Raw genomic sequence first — 21,922 nt, forward strand, 5'->3', positions numbered from 1 at the left:
GTAAATTTTGCAAAAATAGCAATATTTTTCCCTTTTTTTTATATGAAATTCCCCCCAAAAAAAATGTAAAAATCAAAATTTTTTAATATTTTCGGCCAATTTGTTTTATGCTACCTATGTTTGGTAAAAAAAATCGCAAAAAGCGTATTTTGATTGGCTTGCGCAAAAGTTATTGCGTTTACTAACAAAGGGAAAGATTTTTGTCATTTTTGTTGTTTTTTTTTTTAACGCGTAATGGCGGCGATCTGCGATTTTTTTTGCGGTACTGCGACATTGCGGCGGACAGATCGGACCCTTGACTGACATTTTTGACACTTTTGGGGTTACCAGTGACATTTCTACAGTAATCAGTGCTATATATATGCACTGTTACTGTAAAAATACACTGGTAGTGAAGGGGTTAACTTTATTTGAGAGGGAGGGGCTGTGTGTGTCCCTAGGGGCGTGATTCTAACTGTGATTGGCTGTGGCTTCAACTGTATGCAGAGTGATCAATGGATCTACATAGTAGATCCATGTGATCATCTCTCATACAGAGAGGAGAATGACAGGCAGCTTGTTTACACAAGCTGCCTGACTTTCTCCCTCCCCCCCGCCGATCGCAGAGTGGCCGGCGGCGATCGGGTCCGCCGGTCACACGCGCGGGGGGGGCGTGACCACGCGGGAGCAGGAGCGCGCCTCCGGCGGCGCGCGCTCGCTCCCTAAACCCTCACAGGCGAGCGACGTAGACCTACGTCACTTTGCCTGTGAGGGGCTGACCGCCGCCGTAGATAGTCGTGCGGCGGTCGGCAAGTGGTTAAGGGAATTTCTTGGGGACCCCCAGGTCACCAGAACTAGTGTCCCAATTGGAAGATTTCCCCTCTATTACTTTTCTGGGGACAACCCAAAAGGTTTACTTTCACTTTCAATGGTAATGGTAAATAGGACAAATAGAGAGGGTGAATCTCCATAACAGGGGCACAGACAGTGATAAAACCTAACAGGTGTTCTAATTCCTCTCCACTCTATCCAAAATGAAAAAATATGATTTTCATTTAGTTATACTTTAAACATAGGAATCGCAAAGTAATAAAGTTTAACCTTTATTACACCTTTAACACTAAAGAATTTTTCCTTCCACTAACCATCAACACTGGATGATTATATGCTTCCGCTGAAAAACAATGTAGATGATAATATGTTCTATATGCCTAATCTTTGTACTCTAGACACTATGCATAATGATACATACTTTGAGCTCCAGACATTATAAACTAGACTGCAAATTACATGACCACTGCACTACCCTGAGCCCTACACTCTATACACTCTGCTGTTTGTTTCATAGCCCTGATCACCCCACTTTATATGTTATATTGTACATTACAGATGTAGCAGCATTCCCAGCCGTTTTGCTGGTTATGGGTCTGCCAGGGTTACCGCTAACAACAACAGCACATTTAAGCATGTTCTCGAAGTGTGAGCACTGAGACAAGAAACATTCCAGTATCTTTGGGTTTTCTATGTTTATTGTGAACTTGGATAGGAGAAGGGATGGGTGGGATATTCCTCTGGCTCAACTATGCACAATTTTAGGGGAACAACTGATAAACGCCTGTTAGTGCTGACTTGACGCTGGCTGGATGCCGGTCAACGCCGGTTGAGGCTGGTTAACGCTGACTTGCTGTCTGTTAACACTGAACTGACTTCTGACACTTTCATGTGGCACAAAGTCCTAGTTAAAGCTTCCTTTAGCCCTCTTCATTGAGGTAGCTACTTATAAGACTGCTGTATTGCTTAACACTTCAGGGCCCGCTCCGGCACCCTCTTTCACATACACTTATATTTAGGGATTAAGCACTGGCACCCCCTTTTCAAGCCCCCTCTATTGGTTAGCTGGCTCCTGGATCCCACCAACCTTCTGGAGTGGTCCCCTATTCTAGGCAGACCCCTGGGCAGTTTACAATACTTACGACACTGTTTTCCTGGAAGCTTCTGCCCCAGCAGCTCCACTGGGTCCTCAGCACACTGGATCCCTCTCTGCAGCTCAGCTGAACCTTCTGTCCTTTAGGCCGACTGCCAAGGACACCTTCACTAGCGCTGACAGCCGTTACCCTCCTCCTGGTACTCTGCTTCCCGCCAAAGACCCCCTGTCATGTGCTCCCCTCAGACTTATACCCCTTCCCAGGATGCATTGCGGCAGATTCTGCCCTCTGGGATAGATACAAGCCCTGGTGTGCTATTGGCCTGGTTTCCTCCACCGTCCAATGAGAACCCCCATTGGATACAGTAGGGAGACTTCCCAAGCTCAACAGGCACACCTGGAAACACATGACAGCCTAGCTAAACAATTAGGCCCCCTGATAAGCAGGCAGGGCCCCCTTTATAGGTTTTCCTAGCACCTACCTAGGAGGGTTTTACACAGACATTGACCCCCAGCACTCTTTTTACTTGGTTGTGTCTTGCAAATTCAGACGGCTGCACCTCCTGATACACTTATAAATATCCTCCCCTTTGGGTGCCAACAGCCAACACTTCCCATGGCTCCTAGACTAGGCTGTCTCTGACATCTAGGTTCCCTTATTGACAACTGGGAAACAATCAGAGTTCTTAATCGTGTGATTAGTTTGTCAGATGAAAAACAGGGATCACATTAAGGTTGGAAGCACAATTGAAGAAAAAAAAGGAGCCTTCAGTCTGCAGATATACGCTGTCACCTTCAGATTTGCAGTGGCTATCTGTGGTGCCATCCATTTAACCCTTTGACTACCAAGGACATTTCCTACACATAATAGCTATTAAAGGGTTCATAAAAGGCCACTGTTAAATTAGTTGTATGTTTGTTTATTTTTTTTTTAATTTAGCAGAAGTCTCAGGATTTTCTAGTAATACTGATTTGGATGGTTGTAAATCTGTTGATGATTTCTACAGAACAACAAGATGCGGCCAACCCTCTCCATGGTTCCTGGGCTTCCCTGGCTTGCTCTGGAGCCCAGAAAACAAAATTGATGTGGAAGCACTCATAGGTTCAGAGGGGAAGCCCGTTGACAGCTGATGACCCATTCATTGTTGAGGACATTGTGGCCGGCTTTCCGGCCTGCTCCCTAAGAACCAGTTATTCACTATGCCCTCATTGGGGAAAGATTTGCCCAATCAGGGATTAGAATGCACTGTGATGCATGCAGTGCATTGTGGGGTGCTCAACTGGAGAACATCCCACCGAGCGCACTACAATTTCAGGTGTTATGCTCAGCCCCAACCGCTAGCCCAATACTAATATATATATACTTACACACAAATGTTTTGCCTTTCATTTATATTTTACCTTGATTGGGTGATTTTACAAGGTACATATACTGTAATTAAAATGTATCTCTAAGAAAACCTTTTTATTTATTTTTGGATAGTGTAAGGAAAACTTAGAGGGACCCTTTGTCAAATTTTTAATCCTGTCTTTGCCTCTATTTATTTGAGTGTGACTATCTGAGAGGAATGTGGGAAGTAGCCATGAGGGCTAGAGAGAGGGGCAGCTGCAGCCAGATGGTCTGGCAGTGCCTGAAGAGGTGGTTCTGGCATCAGTAGCCACAGGAGGAATGTAGCTGGACACTGGACTTTTTTTTCTACACACCAAAGGGTCCTGTGGCCCCTGCTTGTAAAGGGTTTTTTGCTGAATCTGGCTGAGTGCCTTGCCAGATCCCCTTAAATAGTGTTTCAGCTGGGTCTGTGTGTTTTTTTCTGCAAGCAAGTGATGTGCTGAAGGAGGCAGAGGAGTGTATATAGAGACTGTATACAGTTAAAGTGTCCCTGAAGAGGTTTGTTTCAGTCAAGTGGGCATCCCATAATAATCTCAAGTTCAATACCCCTAATAAACAAAAAAAAAACAAAGCTGCTGGACTGTTTCCTGACTCAAGTGTGCCTGTGGAATCCGGTGTGCCTGGCTGTGCAGGATGGGGAATCCCATTTACCAGTGGCTCCTACGGGGATGCGCTACACTATGATAGTTACTTGCATTTACAGTTACCCTGCATAGCTGTGTGCACATATAGAGATTTGCATTTCATATAGTGCCTTTATGTTTATTACTCCAGTTATTAGGTTGTGTTACTGCTGTTGTTGTTTTACCAATTTCTTCCTTTTAGGACTTTTACATTTTTAATAAAGCCCATTGAAATACGCAAAGTGTAACAGTGAGTTATGGGTCAGTTCTGGACAGGTCATTGCAGGAGCTAGACAGAAGAACCTTATTAACACAGTGGCTCTACAACTGGGGGTCCATAGTCCAGGATACCCTATGAGACCGAATTCACAGAAATAGGCCAGGGGAATGAGATGGATCCCATAAATATTGTCAAGTGATGTAAGGAGCAGAATGACCAGCTGGTTTTGAGTGTAGTTTTCAACAGAGATGATTGGATCAAAGGACATATTTGTCAAGCAGTGATGGCATTAGCACCTGTTCAGCGAATGTTCATATTAGGCATGGAAATTGAATGAACAATCTCATTCAACTATGCTAGAGTGGAGGAAATTAATTCTAGCCTACTTCAAGAATAAAAGCATACATCTGACAAGTGATATCAAGGTGTGGGTAATCCATCTGAGCCCACTGGAAAATCAGTCAGAGTATTCAAGCCAGACAGCAAAGGATCTAGAGGTGGTTGCTACAGCTTTCACACCATCCATAGGGCTCCCACCTGCCTCTTTTTCCACAGAGGGGGGGGGGGGGAGACTGGTTGATATATATATACAGTCTAAATATAGGTATACTTAGAATTTGACTTCAAAACACATTCTGCTACCCCCCCCCTGAATATGGGGATATCACATGTGTGAGACTTTTTCAAAGCCTAACTACATTGAAATGCCCAAAATCCAAGGACCAACCTAAGGCTTTAAAGGGGTCTAAATTATGCACCTAATTTTCTGACTATCTATAATATTTGTGGATGCCCTGGAGCACCATAACAGTAAAAACACCAACAAAATAACCACATTTTGGAAAGAAACACCCCAAGGTATTTTTAAGAGGTATGGTGAATCTTTTAAAGATGTCATTTTTGCCATAAGTTTTTCAAAAATGCAGAAAGAAAATGTAATTTTATTTTTTTTTTTACACAAAGTTGTCAGTTGTATAAGATATTTTTAACACACATCATAGGCATACCAATAATTTCACCACAAAACACATACTGCTACTTGTCCCAAGTATGGGGATACCGCATTTGTTAGCCTTTTTCAATCTTTGAACTTCCAATTACCTAAATCTTCATGGATGATAGTGCACACTGTGTCCTTGCTAATGCCCAATTTCTCCGGCATCAATCGTAGAGTCAGTCGCCAATCTCGTGCCAGCTTTTGTTGTACTCGCTTGATCATGTCTGGGGTTCTGCTTGCTGACGGCTGACCTGAACATGGCTCACCCTCAGTTGTTTCTTTCCAACCATGAAAGCTTTTGAACCAGTCGTAAACACGTTTTATGCTCATGACTGCTGTCCCGTACACTTGCACCAACATTTCATATGTCTCCATTGCCGTTTTTCCCATTTTTTCCCATTGCTCCATTGCACTGTGACCCTACCTCTCACACTGACTACATTTGCCTGCAGCGAGTTTACCCTGATGGTCACGTGTACTCCACGCTAGGTAGCTCTTCTCAATGTGTCTCTGGATAGCCATGTGCATGCGCGTGCACCTGGCTTATGTTGCCTTTGAGATATCGGACCATTCACCTAACTTTTTAGACACACCTCATTTCCTTAAATAAAACAAAGAAAAAAGAAAAAGGGTAAGTAAGCCATTTCAATTATTTATTCAACAAAAATATTAACAGATGTAATGGTCTACTGTGTAAAAAGTCAGGACACCCCTGGATTCAGAAGCTGGTAATATTTCCTGTTGCACAAATTAGTACTTCTAGGTACTTTGTATAAATGCCCATAAGTCTCTAACATGAACTACTGCTTCGTGGAAATTCCTTCATTTGCAAGATGTTTGTGGGTTTCTTTGCATGAATTATCTTTTTCAAATTCTATAATCTTCCATTTCTTCTTTTTTTTTTATCTATTTCTTGGTGGACTTACTAGTTTGCTTTGGATCATTATTAGGCTGAAAGATCAATTTCTGGTTTAAGTATTGGACAGATGGCCTCACATTCTTATCAAGCACAGTTTGATATAATGCAGATTTCATAATTGACGAAATAGTAGAAAGCTTTCCAGGCCCTGAAGCACCAGAGCAAACCCAAAGCATAACATTTCCGCCACAATGGTTTACAGTTGGTATGAGCAACTCTTCCTAAAATGCTGTCTTCAATTTGGGCTAAACATATCTATTAATACAGTTTTCTAATTCATCCGTCCCCAAATTGCTTAAGAAGGTCTTGTCTTTTGCCTATATGTAAATTGCAAACTGTAGTCTTGCTCATATGTTAGTTTGTGAACCTCAAAGGCCTTGTCTTGGCATACCACCCATGCAGGTCAAATTGGTGCAATATCCTTCTGATTGTTAATGCATTCACTTTAACACCAACTATTGCAAAAGTTACTTCTGAATGTTAAATCATAAATACAGTTAGGCAAACAAAATTTTAAGGTCACGTGCACATAAAATAAATCTATTGCATGGCCTCCACAAAGGTGCAAAAAAAAAAAAAAAAATCAATCCAAAGTGCAGCACTAAATAAACCATCCAGGAAAATTGCTATATTCTAGTGCAGCCTTTTCAACCAGGGTGCCCAGGAGGTTTCTTCAGGGGTGTCTTGGCAAAATGTCTAAAAATTGCCCAAAAATTGTATACAAGCCAGCGTGTGAATGAAGGCTTCCTTTTAGTTACACGAAGTCACAGGTTTTCGTTGTGCACCATTACAACCTATTAGCTGCCGGCATCCTAACAACCAATGAGATCATCAGTTCATAAGGAGGATGTCAGTCACCTGCATAGCATCCTTGTTTGACCCTTCCCTGCCCCTCTCTATCAGCGTTGGGATCACATTAGCTGAGTGATTAAGTAAAAATGAGGTAGAAGAGAAACATTGGAATACTAGTCAGTACCAAAAAGTGTATTTGCTTTGGAAGAATGAATCACCTGTAACGTTGGGTGTCCTACTTGAACTTGTGGATGTTGCTGCATTATGTAAAACTATTAGAATTGTTTTTGCAATTTAGAATGGGGTGCCTCAAGACTGTCCATCATTTTTAAAGGGTGCCTTGACTAAAGAAGGTTGAGAAATACTGTTCTAGTGGTCTTAAGAAGCACATGTGTCACGTATCTATGTTATATGTTAAATGTAGATGATGGGCTACTTATTCACAGCTTCACATGGTGCTAAGCCAACAGTTTTAAACAAAAGTGGCATAGTTGCATTTATCTTTCCAAGACCGGTGGGAAATGCCAGTTTGGCATAAGATTTAGGATTGCATTGTCTGCACTTGGGAATTTCCCAGGCTCATAGCCTACCAGAGCCTCTATGACATATAAATGTACTCATCTTATTATTCAAACAAAACACAGCTGAGCAATATTTTGTAAGCAACTTGCCCACAGGGCTTGATAAAGTAATATAAAGCATTACAATGTCAAAATATATAGATTAATTTGAAGACTAAACCACGCACTAAAACAAACATGGTCTAGGGTGCATTTCATGAGAGCAGTGTGACCTTTTTCTAACATCAGGAAAAGTATTTAATAATGTCTACTAAAGAGGAGAAAAATAATTTCATGGCCACATCTAGCAGTGAAAGGGTTGTTGTGAATACAGACAGACAGGTTTAAACAGGTACTCCTTACATTATGATATTCTGGAGGTAACAGATCATGGACAGCTCATTCCATATCTAGCTCAATATTGTATATTATGGCTAAGTAATATGTGGGCTCAAAGCCAGGTAATAAAGGGAAATGAATGAATCCTTTCTAACAAGCTCCCTTCCCACCCCAACCCAATGATGGAGCGTTGCAGCCAAGATGTTATTTTACTTGCTTACTTTACTTATCAGTAGGTGACTTTAATTGCTTATGACAGAAATATTTGAGCTTTTAAGCAATTTGAAGCTGAAAGAAATGAACTTATGAGTGAGAAGCCTTGGGCCAGTGGAAAGTGGGTAGATTAACTTAGCAATTTATAGAGTAATAAATATTGAACACTGACATTGTATACACTGAAAGTAAAGTTATGAGAGAATTGAATTCAGAGCAAGCTTCACCCAATGGCACACAAGAAATAAATAAAAGAAGAACAATATTGTACCTATAGATCAATTATCTCCACAATTATGTGGATGACATGTTTTCTTTTTTGCCATTTTTACTATTTTATACAATGGATTTCTTAGTAGTCTTCTTCATCAGCAGCTACCAGTTTTACTTCGGAAGAACATAACAAGGTGATTCTAATATCTGTTCTTAAGGGACAAGCTTTATGTCAGAAAAAAAGAGAAAGAAATGGTATACAGAACATAAGGGATAAATGTACACTTCATAAAAGTGCTTGATGCCCTGACGAAGTCTGTGCTAAATGTAGAGGAAGCGTGTCAGTAATAGTATTCTGCATACTATCCCCTACCTCCATGCAGGAGCAGTATACCAAAATTATGATGTTGGACCATGTTTGCATTGCAGTCAGTAATTGTTAATAGGCTAACTTATGAAATATGCTGAAATGTGTTCAGCTAGATAAAGCACGGGAGAGACACACCGGATCTGTGAATTCCCTTACGTGTTTCTTTGAATCAGATCCCTGGAACGTGGTAAGTGGCATGAGCTAAGTTGATAATAATATCACTAGCAGCCTTAACATGATTCACTTAGGTGATTGGGACTGATTCACTATACCAGTGATGGTGAACCTTGGCACCCCAGATGTTTTGAACCTACATGATGCTCCACTACACTGCAGAGTCCATGAGCCTCATGGGAAATGTACTTCCAAAACATCTGGGGTGCCAAGGTTCCTCATCACTGCACTATACAGTATATGAGTGTGCATGCTTATATCCCTGAACTTTTTGCGGTAAAAGTTCGGTATTCGGCCACCAGAACCGCTCAAAATGCACTGGGACAGGAACTGGGCTTTAAAAGCCCGTGATTGGCCCAGAAACGTCAGCAAAAGCCAATGAGGGGGCAGGAGTCTCCTAGGAACCTGATTGGAGTGACTACGGGGACCAGAGGCCAATCAGGAGTGAATACGCCCCACAGTATATAAGATAGTCCCGCCTAAACCCTAGCACAGTGATACATAGCCTGTTGAAGAGAGTTGAAGCATTTCTCTACCTCCTGCTTTGGAACACTAAATTTTCTGCATAAACGAGTGGTTCTAAAGCTCCATATAGCAGAATTGTATTTAGCTTACAGCCAGTGTAGTTAGATACAGCGATTGTGCTGGTTTTTTGAGTTACAAAAAAAAAAAAAAAAATTTAAGGGACAGTGTCAGTCTTCTGCTGTATGGAGCTTTCTATTTAGTGCGAGGAAAGGGATATCTAGTGTAGTTAGACAACTTTGTACTACATTAGTTATATTTAATAATTGAGTTTCTGTAGGGAAAGTGAAAGTGTGAGGGTTCTGTGTAGTGAGCACGTTGCACAGTGCTGCTGAATTGATATATCTACAGCAGGTATACGTGCTTGCTAGGCAGCAAAATACAGTGACAACTTAATGCCTGTTCTTGAAAGTGTTAGGTCCACTGTGCAAAAGCCTTTGCAACTGTGCGTGACACGCATCTGCTGTGCTGTATCCAGCGAAAACTGTGGGTCGCATAGCAGTGTGCGTTTTTCACCGCACACAGTTGCCAACGCCTCAGTGACAACTTAACGCCTGTTGTTCAAAGCATTAGGTCCACTGTGCAAAAGCCTTTGCAACTGTGCGTGACACGCATCTGCTGTGCTGTATCCAGCGACAACTGTGGGTCGCATAGCAGTGTGCGTTTTTCACCGCACACAGTTGCCAACGCCTCAGTGACAACTTTACGCCTGTTGTTCAAAGCGTTAGGTCCACTGTGCAAAAGCCTTTGCTACTGTGCGTGACATGCATCTGCTGTGCTGTATCCAGCGACAACTGTGGGTCGCAAAGCAGTGTGCGTTTTTCACCGCACACAGTTGCCAACCCCTCAGTGACAAATATGCCTCGTAGACCAAGAAAAGGCATACGTGGCCCTGCTGCGGAAAGGGGCACAGCTTCTAGGGTGTCTAGAGGCAGGGGTGGACGTGATGGTCAGTCCTCAGCCAGGCCACCATTTGGATTGTTCTCCGGCAGTGGCCAAGCTATACGTCCACAGTATGTACAGGAGGTGGTGGACTATATGACCAAACCATCATCATCTGCATCATCTGCAACTACAGTGACCCAGGCAGAGAAAAGTGGTCAGTCTTCTGCAGTTGTCAGAACAAATACAGATGAGTCCATGTCCACCTCACGTCCTCCCTTAGACCCAACTTCAGACATGACAGAGGAGTCAGCTGAGCTGTTTGACCACAGTGTCGGCCATCTACTCCAGCCTGATGCTCAGTCCTTTATGGAGTCTGATGTTGGGTCTGAGTTTGAGGAGGAGGCAGAGCAAGCAAGAGGGGAGAGCAGATGGCCCACTCCATGTAAGGCCGCACCTGTTGTCTCCCGGGCCAGGCCTGATGCTCAGTCCTTGATGGAGTCAGATGTTGGGTCTGAGGTTGAGGAGGAGGCAGAGCAAGTAAGAGGGGACAGCAGACGGCCCGCTCCATCTAAGGCCGCACCTGTTGTCTCCCGGGCCAGGCCTGATGCTCAGTCCTTGATGGAGTCAGATGTTGGGTCTGAGGTTGAGGAGGAGGCAGAGCAAGCAAGAGGGGAGAGCAGACGGCCCGCTCCATCTAAGGCCGCACCTGTTGTCTCCCGGGCCACTATACACACCTCTTCTTGCTGGGCCTTTTTTGTGACATCCCATGCAGACAAAACAGTTGCGATCTGCAAGATTTGTAAGAAGGGTATAAAACATGGCAAAAATGTCAACCACTTGGGTACAAGCTGCCTAAACAGGCATTTGACAACCCACCACTCGGCCCGTTGGCAGGAGCATTTAAAGAACCCACAAAAGGGCCAAAGATCGGTCAGTCGGCCTCCTAGTCCTCCTCGCGCTCCTCCTCATGCTCCACCTGCTCCACCTGCACATCAGTCTGTTCCTGGCCCTGCTATAGTCACTCGTCACCTGTTGGCAGCCTCCACTGACAGGGATGATGATATAGCAGACAGTGTCGCATCTACCTCCAGCACACCACCAGCTGTAATATGTCGACGCCAAATTTCGATTCCACACATGCTGGAACGAAAAAAAATGTATACTCCTCGCCACCCACATGCCCAGCGTCTAAACAGTAGTTTGGCAAAACTACTGGCTCTGCAACTATTACCATTTAACCTGGTAGAGTCTGCTCCCTTCCGTGACTTCGCAAAATGTGCAGTTCCATAGTGGTAGGTGCCAAGTCGGCATTACTTTGCCCGTAAGGCCCTGCCATCCCTATACCAACATGTGGAAGGCAATGTAGTGTCGTCCCTGGCCAAGTCAGTCAGCCGTAAGATATACTTGGCTGACGGCTGACACTTGGTCAAGCAAACATGGGCAGGGATGGTACATTTCTGTCACTGCTCACTGGGTAACACTGCTTGCCAGCGGAAGGGATTGTAGCCAGGGCTCGGTGCTGCAGCCAGTGTTGCCCCCATGTCTGCAAACAGCTGGTGGTGTCGCTGATCCGGGTAGATCGATCACTTCTACCCCCTCCTGCTCCTCCTCCTCTACCTCCTCCATGCCCTCCTCTGCAGAATGGTCCTTTGAATATGATGAGGTACCACGTAAGCGTTCAAAGGGCTATTCTATGTCTCAGGCCAAAAGGTGTCACGCAGTGCTGCAGCTTGTGTGTCTAGGGGACAGGCAGCACACTGCCCCTGAGATTCTTGGGGCTCTGCAGGCACAGGCCCAGAGGTGGTTGACACCACGCCAGCTGCAGCCAGGGATGGTGGTTACTGATAATGGGTCAAACCTCCTGGCCGCCCTTCGTCAGGGAAAGTTAACCCATGTGCCATGCCTGACGCATGTCCTGAATCTCGTGGTACAGCAGTTTTTGAACTCGTACCCGGGAATGCAGGATGTGCTAAGGATGGCAAGAAGGGTGTGCAGTCACTTCAGGCGGTCGTACAGTGCCACTGCACGTTTGGCCGAAGTGCAGCGCGAGTTTCACCTGCCGGTACACCGCCTCGTCTGTGACATGCCCACCCGCTGGAACTCCACCTTGGCTATGCTGCAGCGCCTGTACACGCAGCAGAGGGCCCTCAATGAATATCTATGCGAGTACGGCACCAGCACTGGCTCTGCGCTCCTGGGCTTCTTTTCACCACGGCAGTGGCTTTTGATTAAGGATGCATCAGTGACACCCTACCGGTACTGTTTTTGTTGGAGCACACTCTGTGTGGCATTATGGACAGGGCACTGAAAGCAGAGCAGCAGGAGGAAGAGGAAGACTTCTTTGCCTCTCAAGGCCTCCTTTATCCTGAGAATCCTGACCCCATTATGCCTAGCTCCCAGAGGCCCGAGCAGGATCCAGGGGTGGAAGAGGAGGAGGAGAAGGAGGACGATTCTGCGGGAACTTTTGCAGGGTTTGAGGAGGAGGAGGAGGAAGACATGCGGCAATCTGCAAGGCCTAGTTTGACGCCCTCAGGACACTTTGGAGTAGTGCGTGGCTAGGAGGAGGAGGAGCCCGTTCAAGATAATGTCGTTTTGAGTGACCCCGAGGAGTCAGCTTCTGAGGCCTTCGCTAATTTGCGACGCATGGGAAACATCATGCTTCAGAGCCTGCGAAAGGACCCCAGAATCAAGGCCATTAAACAGACTGACCACTATTGGTTAGCCACCCTACTTGACCACCGGTACAAGTCAAAAGTCTCGGAGCTTTTCCCATCCACCCAGAGAGTCCACAGGATCAAATCCCTTGAGGACAGTCTCAAGAGGATTCTGGTGAACACTTTCCCCGACTCTCGTAGGATGCAGGGGCGGGGACAACCTACCATGGATTCTACTGCTGGTCACGAGAGGAGCATTGGAGAAGGCGTGCGGTTGACGGATGCCTTTCGGTCTTTTTTTAGTCCTCACCGCCCAGGCCTCTCAGCTGCCACATTGCATCGACAGCGTCTGCATCACATGGTGGACGATTACGTCAGGGCACAAAGTGAACCAGAGGGCTTTTCATGTGACAAAGCCGATCCACTGGCATACTGGGTCTTAAGATTAGACCACTGGCCAGAACTGGCCCAGTATGCCATGGAGTTGTTGGCCTGCCCTGCTTCCAGTGTCCTATCGGAACGGGCATTCAGAGCAGCAGGAGGATTCGTCACAGACCATCGAACGAGACTCTCCACCGACTCAGTCGACCGTTTGACATTCATTAAAATGAATCAGTCGTGGATATCAAGCTTTGATGCACTTGATGCAGACCTTGTAGACTAGGCTATCGTTGCGATGTGGCTGCTGAGCCTCAGTTTAAGCCTGGACCATGGTGCCACCCTCAAACCCTCCTCTCATTCTCTTTACGTTCACAGAACCTCATTTTGGTTATAACAAAAATACCATGTTTGCGAACCTGTTCCACAGGTGCACACCTTTACAATTTTTGGGCCTCCTTCAACACCAGCTCTTTGGGGTTACGGTGGGGAGGCTACGCTAAACAAAAACTACCATGTTTGCGAACCTGTTCCACAGGTGCACACCTTTACAATTTTTTGGCCTCCTTCAAAACCAGCTCTTTGGGGTTATGGTGGGGAGGCAATGCTAAACAAAAACTACCATGTTTGCGAACCTGTTCCACAGGTGCACACCTTTACAATTTTTTGGCCTCCTTCAAAACCAGCTCTTTGGGGTTATGGTGGGGAGGCAATGCTAAAAAAAAACTACCATGTTTGCAAACCTGTTCCACAGGTGCAAACCTTTTCAATTTTTGGGCCTCCTTCAACACCAGCTCTTTGGGGTTACGGTGGGGAGGCTACACTAAACAAAAACTACCATGTTTGCGAACCTGTTCCACAGGTGCACACCTTTACAATTTTTGGGCCTCCTTCAACACCAGCTCTTTGGGGTTACGGTGGGGAGGCTACGCTAAACAAAAACTACCATGTTTGCGAACCTGTTCCACAGGTGCACACCTTTATAATTTTTTGGCCTCCTTCAAAACCAGCTCTTTGGGGTTATGGTGGGGAGGCTCCACCAACACCAAAACTACCATGTTTGCGCACCTGTTCCACATGTGCACACCTTCATAATTTTTACGCCTTCTTCAACACCAGCTCTTTGGGCTTACAGTGGTATGGCTCCGCCAACACCCAAACAACAATTTTTGCGCACCTGTCACACAGATGCATATCATTGTAATTTTTTTTCCTTACAAAGGCAATTATTGCCTTCATTACCAGCACTTTCATAGGGATATTGTGTCAAGGCATCGTCGGCACCACCAAAGGCCCAATTTTTAAGCATCCTTTACTTCTATTCAAAGTCAAGAGACAACAATATTCATCCAAAACATCTCTAATCTTGTTCACTCTGCACTACATTGTGGCCCCTACCCCTAACCCTAACCCTCAATGTATCCGTGCATATATGTCTGTTTCTTGTGAGAATTCAAGTTAAAGTGCACCAAACACCATTTTACATCAAATAAAGTGCAACTACATACATCTTTGGACTTCTTGAAAACATTTGGTACTAATAGCCCCATTGTGGAAATACACCCGTTAATTATATGCACATTTAAAGAGACAGCACCTTTTTCCAAAAAAAACTCTAATCTTGTTCCCAGTGCACTGCATTATGTCCCCATCATACACATTGGCTGTGCCGTTGATTAGGAGCAAAAGAAAGGTGCGGTTAAGCAAAAAAGTCATTTTTGAAGGTTTGGTATGCTATAATTCTGGGCATGCTACAGAGCTGAAACTTCACAGGTACACATTTTAGACCCCCCAGACACCAAATCCAAAGAAATCTCTTTTTTTTTTTTTTTTTTTTTAATTTTTTCAATAATTGGCTCTCTATCAAAAAACGACAATTTTTAAGAACTTTTTTTTTGTGTGATTAATAGTCCCTGGGGCATGACCCAGAACCCTAGGCACTTTTTAGGGACATTTTTTTGGGTTTTAGGGCTTCAAAATGGTGTTTTTTGATTACCGAAGTTCAGGTCCCATTGATTTCAATGGGGTTCTGAAATCCGGATCGAACTTTCGGGAAGTTCGGGTGTTCTGGTCGAACCAAACTTTTCAAAAGTTCGATCATCCCTACTAGTTACAGCTTGGTTTAATCCCACAGTTATTGTCTTGCAATTTGGAATAAGGTTATCCTACATGAAAGGACCACGAAACTTTAAGAAACTTTGATCCTGGTGAATTGCACAGAATTAATTCAAACGGAAACAGAGTATGTTTGTGATGGGCCCTAATACGTGCAAAAGCACTTCCTTTTGCAAGACACTGTCTTTGATCTAAATTAGGCATACAGTATTACATTTACACAGAATTTGAGTATTTGTGTACCAAAATCATTATGGAATGTAATTATAAACAAATTTGCATAGCAATTCACCAAGAGAAAGTACACTAGGCTATTTCCTATGCTAGATCGATGATTTATAATGTAAAATATCACATTTGGCCACTACTAGGTATCATAGGAATTTCATATGATACTTAGTACCATCTATTTTATCTATTCCATGAAAAACATTTATTCAGCACATGAAATATCCTAATAACATTTGAGATTTTTCCCCCCCCCCAATTCGCATAGAATGAAGCCTTTATGCACTTGCATTGAGAAAACTGCTATGCATTTTTTTTTTTATAAATGCGCCCCTATCTATATTACCGCCTCGGACTGCAATTATTTTTGAATAGTACACCTGTTTGATTATTGCATTTATACAACTGCTTACATTGGGATACAGTCTTGCAGCAGTTGTTTACTCTTAAACATTGTGGAAAGAACTATACTACTTTCTTATCTAATGAAAGTAGTACAGAATGCCAGACGAAAAAAAATATCCAGGTTTTTTTGATGGGCTCACTGATTTTCTAGGAAGTCTGCACTAAGATACAACACCAATGCCATATCCTAGATGAGGGTCTGGCAAAAAAAAAAAAACAGGCCACCTGCATCTTAGGAACTTCTTACCTTGGCTGAAAGGACAGCAGTGGCTGCACTGCCATTATCTGTTAGGATGCACTTAGAATCCCTGTCCTATTTAAGCAAAGCGGCAGGGATAGCAGTGACATCTTTCCACAAAAATTACATTGACCAAATATGACCATGGCCATATTTTGTCCATGATGTCACCACTATCTCCACCTTTCTTTATTTAGCTGATGACAGCTATATAAGGGAAGCTGTCATTTGGCTACTTAAACTATTGGAATCATTTGTGTGTGCCAGGTTGTCAGGTTTTTTTTTTGGTGCATTGGCAGGTGGTAGTCATCCAGATTGTTGATGGGTTTACAAGGCACATTTTATGTGGGATGTTTATATATATTTCTTAATAAAGGACTTGTCACACATTTGGGTGTCTATTTTTAGGTTACAACTTTTGTTTTGTGAATGAGTAGTGTTACTATCCCATACTCATTCACGTAGGGGGGAGGTATCTGGGGCCCTCTTATTTTAAAAAATCACTGCTTCTAGCCAAATGGATTGTTTTAATTTTCTTTTTCATTGGAACATGTTCCCAAAGGCAGTAACCACCCCTATGCCATTTTATGACACCCCCTTGCCTATTAATGGGCATTTTTTATTTGGCAGATTTGGCTACCATTGATTTTAACCACGGACCCCTCCCGCGCGTGTGACCGGCAGACCCGATGTCCGCCGGTCACTCGGCGATCGTCGCTGCAGAGGGGGAAAGGCAGGCGGCTAGTGTAAACAAGCCACCTGTCATTCTCCCCTGTGTAGAAACAGTGATCATACGGTTCTACTATGTAGGACCGTTGATCACTGTTTCTACAGCTCAAGCCACAGCCAATCACAGTTAGAATCACGCCCCTAGGGACACACACCACCCCTCCCTCTCAAAAAAAGTTAACCCCTTCACTGCCAGTGTAATTTTACAGTAACAGTGCATATGTATAGCACTGATTACTGTAGAAATGTCACTGGTAACGCCAAAAGTGTCAAAAATGACAGTCAAGGGTCCGATCTGTCCGCCGCAATGTCACAGTACCGCAAAAAAAATTGCAGATCGCCGCCATTACGCGTTAAAAAAAAAACAACAAAAATGACAAAAATCTTTCCCTTTGTTAGTAAACGCGATAACTTTTGCGCAAACCAATCAAAATACGCTTTTTTTTTACCAAACATATGTAGCATAAAACAAATTGGCCGAAAATGTTAAAAAAGTTTGATTTTTACATTTTTTTGTGGGAATTTCATATAAAAAATGTGAAAAATATTGCTATTTTTGCAAAATTGGCACTCTTTTTTTGTTTATAGCGCATGATCAAAAAATCGCACAGGTGATCAAATACCACCAAAAGAAAGCTCTGTTTGTGGGAAAAAAAAGGACATCAAATTCGTTTAGGTACAGCATCGCACGACTGCGCAATTATCCATTAAAGTCACGCAGTGCCGAATCGCAAAATAGGCCCTGGTCAGAAAGGGGGAAAATCTTCCGGGGCTTAAGTGGTTAATGGTATTTGGGTTTGGCATCCAAACTTCTTTGCAGTTCGCTAAACACTGTTTAAACTCAACCCTGGGTAGTTTGGCTCATTACTAGTGTTGAATTCACATACTCCCCTGCTCAGCAGATCAAGAGTTGACCTGCTGTGATCTGTTGTGCTGCTGACAGCGCCCAGGTCCCACGCCACCATCTTTAGTCCTGATGACAATGGTTGCCTCTTCCTGGTTCAGGCAGTTTGGACCCCTGATGACATGCTGCTGGATTTGCTCCCCTTCAGTGGCATGAATGGACCTGAAGCATTCCAGGTTTTGTCACATGCATATTCCAGGAGTACAGAAGATGCCATTCTTGCCTAGACAAAAATAATGTCCAAGGGGTGGGGGTTAGCTTTAGCAGTAGAAGTCTCCATGACGAAACGCGTCAGAGCTGTAGTGCGCGGTCGCCCATCATATTAACATCACGCCGGACATCATCCAGGTTTCCTCGACATAAGGAATTGGAATTGGTGGCCATCCATCGTATATATTGACTCAATGCCTTCATTAACGGCCTTCCTGTAAGTAGACATCTGGAGGGGAGAGGGGCTCAATTTGTGTTTTTTCCTTTACTTAATAAATTTTGTGCGGAATTGCACTATTTTCGCCCCAACTCTGTTCATTTACATGTGGTTTTGAATGGAGTAACGTTGGAAGGAAAGAGTTAGCAGTCTAAGTCTGGAGTCCTACACCCGCTGATTGGTGGATATTTTGAAGGATTATTTTCACCCATTGTCTGGTGAGTTTTAAGAATAGGGGGGGAGCACCGGTTGGTGGTGAAAGTCTGGTGGATAAGTCAAGATCCCTCACTCCCTTACATTTCTGATGGACTATATGTGACGCACGCTGTTTCAGACTGGATTTTATATATTATTTGAAGGACTCTTGTTGAAGTACCTGTTTTTAGCACTGCTAGTGTTTTAGACATATTTTTATGGTTTTCAAATATTCTATAACACCCTTTTTGCATATCTGTTGTTGTATAGCAGCTGCTTAGACTTTGTGTCAGAGTATTTAGCTAAAGTTGCCTTCTTAATATGTTATGAGCGCAGGGTGAGTGGGTATATGTGATTGGTCCTCCTTGTCAAACATATTCTTCACTCCTTGTGTGTGTATTTAAGTGTTAAACAGAAAGTATCACAGTGTACATGGGTAAACCTATTTCTTCTGCTGCATGATGTGAACACAAAAATCCCATCTATTAGTGGTGATGAAAATTAACCCCCTATTTAGAATCAGACCTCATTATTGGCATCATAACAATAAACTCCATTGATGTCAATGGAAGAGTCATACCAAAAAGGGAGCCCTCAAAACCACTCATTCTTCAATAAACAAATAAGGGATTTAGAGAACCAAAAGAATACTACTGCTAGTGGACTAATAAATCACATGACCAGCTCTCAGGAAAAGAATATTCAAGTGTAAGAAAATAATATTATTATGTACGTGTAACCATTCAATTATCTAAACCAAAACCCAAGCAGATTGATACTCCTACCCCCCCCCCCCCCCCCAATAGGAAAAACTGTGTCGATATATAATATACCAGTGCTACATAAATACAAATAACATTGGGCAAAAATAGCTTTACAAAAATAATTGTGTAAACACATAAACATGCTAAATCAGCCTACGTATATCCACTCTTGTGCAAATTTCCAAAAAATGTCCACAGCAATATGATGTATATTCTTTCCACCACTGACTTAACAACGTGCACCTAATCCCCTTATACATGGACTCTCACCAGCTTTTAAGACCCTTAATGATTAATAGGTCATATACAGCAGAACGTTGTAGAAAGGCCACCAGAAAGGCCTCTTTCTCAGTGGTTCACTCTAGGAAACCACTAAATTCCTGGATAAATCCACCTGGTCTCATGAACTCATAAAAAGAAGCATAAAGCCAACTCCATAGTGTAGTAATCTTTAAAACACCACTTTATTAGAGTAAAATTGCACATACTGGGTTTTTACCTTAGATTCATGTATTACAAATAGTGTTGAGCGAACACGGACTGTATTATTCGTGTTCGTACCGAATAATTGGATTTTTTGTACCCGAACACGGACACGGACACTTTACTGTATGTTCGGGTAAAAATCCGTGTTCGGTCGTTTTATTTCCGGGTTTTGCATGCTTTGGCGCTCTTTTCATGGCGGGCTTTCAACAGCCAATCAACAATCGTTTAACTGGTGTGCCTTAAGCCATCCCAGCCATGCCTGCAAATGTCTCAGTAGCTGTGATTGGCCGTCTGAAGCATGTGACCAAGTCTTTATAAGTTCGAGGCAGCCGCAGCGGCGTCATTATGCTGCTTAGATTCAGGGACAGAGCACACATCAACGTGCTGGCTGCTGATTAGGGAAAGATAGGCAGGAAAAAACCATTTGTGTCCGGATAGAATTGAGGGACAGGTCGGAGTGTTTAGGCAGGGCGAGTTGTAGGCATTTTAGGGATAGAGTCTGCTGAATTATAGGGTCAGTGTCTTCTACAAACTACAATCGATATTGCTGTGTGGGGGGTGGGGTGAATCTGCACTCAATCCTGATCTACGATCTCTTCTCAATCCTGTTAGGGACAGAGTCTGCTGAATTTTAGGGAAACTGTGTTCTACAAACTACAATCGATATTGCTGTGTGGTGTGGGATTGGAGATAGGCAGGTGTCAGTGATCCACATCCATTTTTCTGTGTGTGAGCTGCAGTGAACACAATCTTTTTGGGCTGCAGTGAACACAATCTTTTTGGGCTGCAGTGAACACAATCTTTTTGGGCTGCAGTGAACACAATCTTTTTGGGCTGCAGTGAACACAATCTTTTTGGGGTGCAGTGAACAAAATCTTTTTGGGGTGCAGTGAACACAATCCTTTTTGGTGTGCAGTGAACACAATCTTTGTGGGGTGCAGTGAACAAAATCCTTTGTGGGGTGCAGTGAACACAATCTTTTTGGGGTGCAGTGAACAAAATCCTTTTTGGGGTGCAGTGAACAACATCCTTTTTGGGGTGCAGTGAACACAATCTTTTTGGGGTGCAGTGAACAAAATCCTTTGTGGGGTGCAGTGAACACAATCTTTTTGGGGTGCAGTGAACACAATCTTTTTGGGGTGGAGTGAACAACATCCTTTTTGGGGTGCAGTGAATAAAATCCTTTTTGGGGTGCAGTGAACAAAATCATTTTTGGGGTGCAGTGAACACAATCTTTTTGGGGTGCAGTGAACACAATCTTTGTGGGGTGCAGTGAACACAATCTTTTTGGGGTGGAGTGAACAACATCCTTTTTGGGGTGCAGTGAACAACATCCTTTTTGGGGTGCAGTGAACACAATCTTTTTGGGGTGCAGTGAACACAATCTTTGTGGGGTACAGTGAACAGAATCTTTGTGGGGTGCAGTGAACACAATCTTTGGGGGGTACAGTGAACACAATCTTTGTGAGGTGCAGTGAACACAATCTTTGTGGGGTGCAGTGAACACAATCATTGTGGGGTGCAGTGAACTCAATCTTTGTGGGGTACAGTGAACACAATCTCATACTGAAGGTTTGAGGGTGCTGCCTGTTCCATACTCCCCCTACTCCTCATCTAGCCTTTTAGGGGTACAAACAATAGTAATTGGGGCCTAGTGTGGTTGTGTACGTGTGATATACATACACTTTTTTGGGATCATATTTTCTATTCCGCTATTTAATCAAAAACCTTTGGGGATCAGTTAAATTGGGGGATAGTCTGTGTTGGTACGTGTGAGAGAGATCCACCTTTCCAAGTTGTTGGGGTTCATCTCATACTTCTGAAGGTTTGAGGGTGCTGCCTGTTCCATACTCCCCCTACTCCTAGCCTTTTAGGGGTACAAACAATAGTAATTGGGGCCTAGTGTGGTTGTGTACGTGTGATATACATACACTTTTTTGGGATCATATTTTCTATTCCGCTATTTAATCAAAAACCTTTGGGGATCAGTTAAATTGGGGGATAGTCTGTGTTGGTACGTGTGAGAGAGATCCACCTTTCCAAGTTGTTGGGGTTCATCTCATACTTCTGAAGGTTTGAGGGTGCTGCCTGTTCCATACTCCCCCTACTCCTAGCCTTTTAGGGGTACAAACAATAGTAATTGGGGCCTAGTGTGGTTGTGTACGTGTGATATACATACACTTTTTTGGGATCATATTTTCTATTCCGCTATTTAATCAAAAACCTTTGGGGATCAGTTAAATTGGGGGATAGTCTGTGTTGGTACGTGTGAGAGAGAT

This window comes from Pelophylax lessonae (genome assembly GCF_965119305.1).
Source record: "Pelophylax lessonae genome assembly, chromosome: 3".
Classification (NCBI taxonomy): domain Eukaryota; kingdom Metazoa; phylum Chordata; class Amphibia; order Anura; family Ranidae; genus Pelophylax; species Pelophylax lessonae.